The sequence below is a fragment of the Punica granatum genome, chromosome 5 (assembly GCF_007655135.1).
Source record: "Punica granatum isolate Tunisia-2019 chromosome 5, ASM765513v2, whole genome shotgun sequence".
NCBI classification, from domain to species: Eukaryota; Viridiplantae; Streptophyta; class Magnoliopsida; order Myrtales; family Lythraceae; genus Punica; species Punica granatum.
In genome coordinates, this window is record NC_045131.1 from 21,646,096 (window position 1) to 21,655,614 (window position 9,519).

A 9,519-nucleotide genomic window follows, 5' to 3' on the forward strand; every position below is an offset into this window, starting at 1 on the left:
AAAGAAAGGGAAACTTGCCACAATGTCTTTATTTATTAATTTTCATCTAGGATAAATTGAACGAAGGCAGGAGCTCTATTAAGACTAGTCTGTGAGGTGTGAGCCTATTTAGTCTATAAATTCTTCATCAATTGTCCTAGGCAACCAATGTGGGGCAAATTTCATAACCTGCAACCGGTTCAATCCATAACATTTGTCCACCATAAGGACCAAAGTCCTTGTTGGTCATGGCAACGTTGGTCACAGTCGACACTCCCGGGCCACCACTCTATAGGCTACTACTCTTTGGACTATCATTTCAAGGTTGGCTCTAATATCAATTGTTGTAGATTAAACGGGAGAGTTCGATCTAAAAGATTAGTTTATTAGGTGGTAGAGCCCATTTGGTCTCTAAACCTTACACATTTAGTCTCTAAACTCCACTCCAATTGCTCATATAACTAATGCGGGACATGTCACATACCTTGCAATTAGTTCAATCCATAACAAACTTCCGGCACAAATACTGTGGACTTGAGTGCCTATGGGATTTATCCGGTGCTGGGTTTTCCTCGAGGCCGAGCCCGGTCTATGCAAATTGCAAATGGGCTCAAGCCCGCTAGGTAGACTCTGAAAAGTTAATTATCATATGGTCCAAACTGGAAGGAACTCCTTCCAGAGTTAGGGTTAGAAATTGGATACCCACTCCTGGAAACGCTAATAGCATCAATGCTTACGAAAGATATGACTGTGGGTAGTCGTCGAAAGCAGAATAAAAATAGGGCAGGCTATCACATGGCCTGCTCTCAGAGATGGGGCAATGCAGGCCCTCCATTCGATATTGCTATATGGTACGTCCATGATCCCTTATTATTCTCCTTGGTTAGAATGCGTCGCTCGCCATTTTGACTATTTTCATACAATAAATCACGCGGATTAGCATTTTTAATCTGCTTGATTAAGTTGAGATAGGAAGAATCAATCAGATGATGTGACTTTAATTTGAAATAAAATAGTCTTGCAATAATATTTTTTGTGAATGATGATATGATATGGAGAATAATACATACATCCTATAATGAGAGCCCCAGCTACAATTATAACAACTGGCCGGTCAGTCCATCGGGAGATGTCAAGCTCACTTTTATCTGATAAGCTAAATGGCAAAAGTCAATCGCATTTGATGATGTTTCTCTTTATGAGTAGCAAAGACATCGACGTTGATGTCCAATTTATTGGCACCAATCGTTGCCTTCTTCAAGAAATGCTCCTATTACAAACTTTAAACAGCAGTAATCTAGATGATCAACCGTCAACTGCCTGATCTCGGTGGTTCCGAAGTTAAAGAGCGTTTACCAATTAATGATGATGATGATGATGATCCACATATCCAAGTTTATTTGAAATTGTTGTAACCCCAAAAATTAGTCAACATTCTTTATGGTTCATGTTTCAAATAGTGTGTTTACTTTAAGAACATTTCACTAGGGTGGGTGAAGATGGCTAAGTTTCACCAGCTGCAAGAAATATTCCTTTCCTATTTTTAGCCCATTACCTGATATCCAAAAATGCAATTCGAGTTGGTTCATCTGACCGAGAAGTAAATCTTTTCCAATATATGAATTTTCTCCATTCACGAGTGTTGGAAATTGACTCAGTATCAATGAAGACAATGCGGAAAAGAGAAGAATTACATACAAGATATATATGGTAAAACCCTCAAAAGCAATGAAAACGTTTTTAAGAAAACATTCACGGGCAAAGGAGGTTGTGCGGTGTCTTCTCATTGAGCTATAATGGTGGAGTGGTACAAAATGAGTGAGTCTCTTATAGGCACAATAGCCAAACCGAAAAGACGAGCCCTAACCTCGAAGAAACTCTCACTTCGAGGTCTACAAAACAAATTGCCACTCACTAAGCACTCTACTCGCACTTTTACATGAAAGTTCTCGAACCCATATATAAACCCTGATTTTCTCTCAATAAAATAATCCCAATATTCTCTCTATATGTAATATCCTAAAATACAATATTCAAGATATTACCTAACTAAAGATAGAGATTTAAATTACCAAAATTAGGCAGCAAAATCATATTAAAATTCAAGAGACAACTCAACAAAGAGATTCAACCTTGAGATTTTAGTCAAAAAGACCAGATAGCAAACTACTTGAACTAATTGTGAATTTTTCAGTGAGAACTTGGAATACGGAAGCCCAATTGGACCCCGACTAATCCAATCGAGCTGAGTCGGTCCACTAAGGGGTAAAGCTCTCCTAAAGCGAATTTTTTGTATTCATAAGGGCTTGAACCCGAGACCTTATTTAAGTAAAATAAGTACCGAACCGCTTGAATTAACTCGCGTTGGTGCTGCGAATTTTTTTTGTTTACTAGATTCAATATAAAAAATTTAATTAAAAATATACGGTAAATTATTTGAACCAACTTATATTAGTAGGAAATATCCCCTTTCCCATCCAAATGGTTGAAACCATTTCCTTCTTTTTCTCCATCCCTTTTGTCTTTTTCCCTTCTTTTTAAGTTCTATTACATTCTGTCTTCTTTTCTTTGCAATATTCAAAAAATTTCTTTAATTTTGTCAATTAGGGAGAAGAACGAATGAAGAGAAGAAGAGAGGGGGAGGGAATACATGCGCACAAAGGAGCTTGGGGGGGGGGGGGGGGGGGGGGGGGGGGGGGGGGGGGGGGGGGGCAGAGACAAAGGGGGAGTGGACCCACCAAATATCTGATGCCTCACTCCATCATCATGAGATTTAGAAGACTTTAGGAATTGATTGGAAAAGCCATTATTGTTGCATGGAATTCATCTTCATACCCTGCCCCCTCTCTCATTTTCATTGCTTGGAATTGCACTTCTTTTTTTTTTTTTTTTTTAGGAAGATAATGTATTACACTTTTGAAACTTAGATGGCTGGGGGAATGATGAAGGAAGAAGGGGGGTGTCGGATCCGTAGGTAGAACTTCTTATTGCAATTTGTCTTTGGAATTATTGGGGAGAGGTTGTCTGATCAATTCATCCATCCACCCCTCTATCTATCTCATATCTTAATCTTGCGTGTTCCTTTTAGGACTTGAAGAATTATTATTCTCTTGCTTTTTCTCTCTTCATAGAATCCATTTGGTTGGGTTGGTCTCTATATCCACTTTGTGCTTTTCATCAGGGAAACAATGAGATTTTCTATTGATCTTTTCTCCTTTTTCTGTTTTCTCTTTGTAGGGTTTTGAACTGGTATATTCGTTCGTATTCCTCTCGCTTGCCTATTACTATACATGTAAAAGAATATGCTTAACTGACTGCGCATATATCGGACTAATTATAGTTTGATTATTATACACATGGATTTATCAGTGAAACAATGGATGAAGTCAAAGACGTGATCCATAGATGTATTAAATTTTGTCTAATCTTGCGATTAGAAATTAGTATTAATGTTCGATACTGGCAATTCCACTGGAAGTAAAGTTGGATTGGTACGAAAAACAAGTTCAGCATTTCATAACTGTTACTAATTAGTGCGAGCTGGGGTCAGGATCTTGGCCGGTCCCCTTTGCTTCCTCGCCGATGGATGACGAAAAGAAGAATCCAACGATACATATAACTTAGAGCAGTGAGAGATACTGTTCTGAGAAGGCACGTACGGTAGCATTCCTCATAATGATTCTGTATGTTAAGTTTCAAAGTCCATCACATATATAGCTAATTAATAGTTAAAAACAACGCAAATTTATAAATTAAAAGCGGAACCTTAAATATACAAAAGTATAATGAAAATGTTATCTAACTAAATACATATTATGTAGTAATAATGCGGAATAATCAAAATGAAAAGGGGAAGGGATATGCTGATGGCTGTTCTTATTTTCGAGGCAACGGGGAAAAGTGTCGGTCGAAAGAGGAAAGTAGAAAGTATACGTCTATAAATGTAATGACATATATATATATATATATATAACTAGCTATTTATGACATATAATTATTCAGTTTTAACATGTTTGTGAACAAGACAATTTTTTTTTTCCTTTTCTTTTTTGGGAGGATCGAATCGTCACATAAGGTATAATGTTCACAAAAACAACGGGTAAATATACCAGCACAGTTAATAACAATTGATGTGAATCCAAAAGGATCCGCTGGTGGTTAAATGGCGTAATTTTTTTTGAAGAAGTCTTAGGTTCGACTCACGCATCGGAAATTAAGCAAGAGGAAATACTCCCTATTGTGTCACCTGCACGACTTATAGTCAGACTGACTTGTTCCGTGAACTTGCATGTTGTTCATTCACGTGGACCATGAAATTAACTGGGTGAAGTTCGAACACTCTCATTGAAAAAACAAAAGAAAATAATGATTAATATGGCACACTAAACATGATTGGCGGACTGAACTAAAGTGCTTTGGCGTTTGCTTACAAATATAATACAAATCTAACGAATTTCAAAAAATTAAAAGGGTGTTCAGGATGAAATAGTTGCTAGCCAACATATAATGGATTAAGATGCATGCACTTTAGATGAGATACACACACAAGCATATAAGCACGTGAAAGACGCTATAAAAAAAAATGAAGGTAATATGCTAGTGTTCGGGTAATGGAAGATTTTACCTCAAGAAATTTTGCGCTTCGATGTGGACGACAACTCATAGCATTCATAGCAGGATATTGATTAAAAGAAAAAGATGCAAGTGTATATATATCACTTGATAGGAATTCCGGTCGCGCTGACAATTTAAAATATGACATTTACATATAAAAATAAAAATTAATCTGGAAATTGTACTACTTATGTATGGGCTAAAATGATTGAATAAGTCTGCAATATAACTACATTATAGATACATCATATTTTGGATCACATACCTTTCGCAAAGAAAACTCTTGAACGGACTGAATGGTAAATTGGTCTTTGCTCCTTCCTCTTGGCCCTCAATTCCATAGATGACCTCCGGTCTTGATGCACTGTTGGAACTTCCATACGCTGTTTTTGTTTGTTATATACCTAGATCTGCTGACTCCAATTTTCTACCGTAAATTAAAGAAAGAATTGTAAATTTATACCATTTGGTCTCAATATGGTTGCTATTTTCTTCAAAATAAATTATTAAAAGGCATGAATGACTGCAGAAAAAATATTGTCATCAAATCAAATCAAATCAAATATATGATTAAAAGCTGCAAATGATCGGGAATAGGTTCGATCAGCTTTTTATTCCTTTGACTGGATTTTCATCAGAGTAGGAATATTTTTAAACCTTTGTAACATGTGAATTTGAGAACAGCGTATATATAAGAATTTATAATTGACAACTAAGAGAAAATGGGAACTTAATTAGGCCAACTAATTTCTTGTTATACGGACCATTCAGAATTTACAATTTATGATTTTTTTTTCGATTATAAGGGAGGTTCATTGGCCTAATGCAATAAAATAGAAGTCTTAATAGCTAATAAAAGACCACGGATATTTCCATTGAGAATCGAACCTGCAACCTCTTAGTTGTCACCAGAGTGTGCACCACTGCACTACGCCATTTTTTATTACAATCTATGATGTGTTTCTTTTACATAAAGATAATTAGTTAGGGTTTTATATACATATATATGTACATACGAATGCAAAATTAGATACACATCCGACCTATATACTCTGGTTTTATTAAATTATTAAAATTCATTCGAATATGAATTCACATTATCACAAACATTGCGAGAAGAACAAATGAAATTATATTTTTTTAATAAAATTGTCGAAATTATTGTATACATAAAATTATGATATTTGAAAATTCATAAATTGAAAAGGAAATTTGCTATATCCATTGAGAAAATAGTTTACGTGTTTGTAATTAAGGAGAGTTATCGCGAGAGAGAAGTGGGGAGAAAAGGGAAAAAAAATTGAGGAAAAGAGTCATTATCATATTAAGCTAGTGATTGTAATGATTTGCGCAAACTAGTATAGAAATTTGTCATTGTAAATAAAAGGAAAATTCCTGGACATATCATAATTTGAAAACAAGTATCATAATGCATTATATTTCAAAAAATTAACATGGTGTGCATTACGAAAATTTTGAAAATTTTCACCGTGCATCATTTCCGTTAACTGATGGATATAAAGTTGACGTGGCACCTTATTTGGACAAACGGTGCCAATGTGGCTGCGCTTACTCTGCATATGGGTCCCACCTGGCCATGAAAATATGATGCACTGTGAAAATTATTTTCAGACTGTAATGCACGGTATCACCATATACAAACTGCCATGTCCTGAATAATATTGTTCATATCTCTCTTCCATTTTTTGTAATATTTGACACAAGTTTGCTGATTGATCAGGAGACATGGCCTTCATCGTCGGCTGAGCCACAAAACCTCATGCGGTGTGTTTCCCTTGCCCGGGTCAAAGCCACATTAATATAACTCTCAAACTTGCCGTCCAGGAAACCAGGCCCTTCTCTAGAGTTGACCATTTGTCTGTGGTTGAACTTTGTGTTGACGAAAGCGATGTGGAAGCCCTTGCAAGAGCTCTGTGAGTTTGAGGGTTGCGTTAATGTGGTCTTGACCCGGGCAAGGGAAACACACCGCATGAGGTTTTGTGGCTCAGCCGACGATGGAGGCCATGTCTTCTGATCGATCAGCAAACTTGTGCCAAATATTACAAAAAAAATGGAAGAGAGATAGGAACAAGATTGTTCAAGACATGACTGTTTGTATATGGTTGTTAGTGTCTTTCCGTTTTAGGAAATAAGTTAATAAACAAATATTAAAATGAGAAAATGACACCGTTCATCATAGTTTGAAAATAATTTTCACAGTGCATCATATTTTCATGGCCAGGTGGGACTCAAATGCTGAGTAAGCACGGCCACATTGGCACCGTTTGTCCAAATAACGTGCCACGTCAGCTTTCCGTCCATTAGTTGACGGAAATGATGCACGGTGAAAGTTTTCAAAATTTTCGTGATACACCATGTTAATTTTTCGAAATATGATGCACTGTGATACTTGTTTTCAAACTGTCATGCACGGTGTCATTTTCCCTAAATAAAATAAAAGAAGATTCAAGAATCTCTGATTTTCTCGATTTTTTTCAATCTTTGTCGATAATCTTTTATTCATTGAGTCGATATGAAAGAAGATAATGGTTTGATACTTTTCACATATTATTTTTCTAAATTTTCTTAAAAATCACTTATGAAAAATATTTTCTTTAAAATTTTAATACGAAATTGTAAAATAATTCGAAAGGTCGTATCAAGTATATCGCTTAGACCTTACACCTTTCATAATATAGATGCTTTAATATATTAATGAACTATGAAATGTTATTACAATATTATGCCAAGTGTTCTTCATCGATTTATTAGCATATGATCATAGCCACTCAATGTAATGTCTCCTTCGTCCTACGTAGCATGATTTGGTGTTTCGCCTTAACTTTTAATATAGATATAGATATAGATATAGACTAGGTGAGTACCTCGCATTGCACTAGCGCCTTTGTCAATCAAATATAAAATGATATTTAGTAATATGTACTGTAATGAAGATTAAATGCTTACTTATTTAGTAGGAAATGATGGAATGTTTTTAATTTTTTTTAGAGTAGCTCATTTTATGTAATCAAAGAAAGAAGAAGGGTCAATCAACGGTAGAATGAATGTTTTAATTTTTTTTTATAGTAGCTCATTTTATGTAATCAAAGGAAAGAAGAATGGTCATTCAACAATGAAAAATGCAGCACTGCTGCTCATGCCGATTTGACGGAGGCGACCCACTAAATATAATATAAATCCATCACTTTACATTGTATTCAAGTTATTTAGCAAAATATATAAAAAATAAAATAAAAATTACTTGTAGAAGTATTATGAAAGACCTTTCATGAATATCTATAGGGGATAATAATATTTTCAGAATATTACTAATTACCATGGAATTGGAAAGACATAACTAAGGGAAAGAAATCAATGAATGATCGGGGAACAAATCCTCTGTGGTAAAAGAATAATTGTTTCCATCACTGGAAACAAAACGCCCCCTATACATTATCTTTCCAATAGTTGTTTAATTTCCAGAATTTGCAGATTGTTGTACAATTTGTTGGGCATCCAACAACTTTTTTTTTTTTTAATGAAGAGGTAACGATAAAGAAAGAATATGAAGGATGTAATAATTTATTCAGATTAGTTGATCAACATACTTCGAAATTCCTTCACGATCGTTGATGTAATGATGATGATGGAAGTTTTCAAGTCCTCATTCAAGAAATTTGCTTCAATTTGTTTGTCACGGTCTCCTATACTGTCACCTTTATCTTTTCATCCCTAAAATATTAATGCTTAACATGAATTTTTATTAGGTATATCATGAGTATAATCATTCATTAAATAAATAAAAAATTAGTAAAATATAATAGCCGAAGAATAATAGCTCACTATCTATTTTGTGAGTAAGGCCAGTTGCAATTTTAACTTTTTAATGTCTAGTGCATAATTTTTCAATAATATATAAGATATAATGAAAATGAAGCAAATTCAAATTATAACAATTTCTATAAAAGTATTGATTTACCTGTAAGCTGAATATTCATGTTATTGTATCTACTATATATAGTTTCCATGTCACCAAACTCAAATTTATGTTGGTCAATGAGAAATTGTTTTTCTTTTAACTCAATATCTTTACATCAGTATTTATTACTCGGTACCTTAATGAGACTGTAGTTATCTTGAAAGTTCAACGTGAGTATAAGCCTCCTTCATAAAGTAACGATCTGAACAAATCGATCTGAGATTTTCTTATGCCTGCATCCATTAATGAATCCTAATTTCATTAGAAACCATAATTTAATAAATAATCAAAATTTTTATTTAAAATAATATATTTAGTGAAAAATTCAAAGCATACCTCTTCATCAAGGAGAATTATGTCAAGATTAATGACTTCATTATTCCTTGCATTCACGGTTTCTCACAGTCTTGTCACTCTCACTCTAATTGTCTATGTATCTTTTTCAGGTCTCAATTCTTTTATCGTATGATAAATCATTGTTGCGCCTCAAAATTTACTTCACCATACATTAAAAGAGATAAATGAATAAAAAAATCAACTATGCACACATAAGCACGATTTTAGTCTTTCCCGGGTTAGGCAGGTTAAATGGGAAGGATACGTTATACTTTGCTCATGTGGCGTTCCAGATTATTGTTTTGTTAGCCTTTTAAAGATCGACGCATTGTGTCTAATTCTAATTCTTCATGCGATATATATACACACGCAGTGAATTGTCAGCACGCACTATTTATTTGTTCTCGGGGATATATAAATTTTAGTTAAATAAAAAAAATTTCTAACCATTAAAATATGCAATTTTTTTTTTCGATTACAATGGATTCCATATATATACTTTGATGTAATGCAAAACAACATCTATATCTATATATCTATATATATATATACACGTGCACATGGCATCTATTTTTCGTTTGCGCATAATGTATATAATCATAGTCATGTAA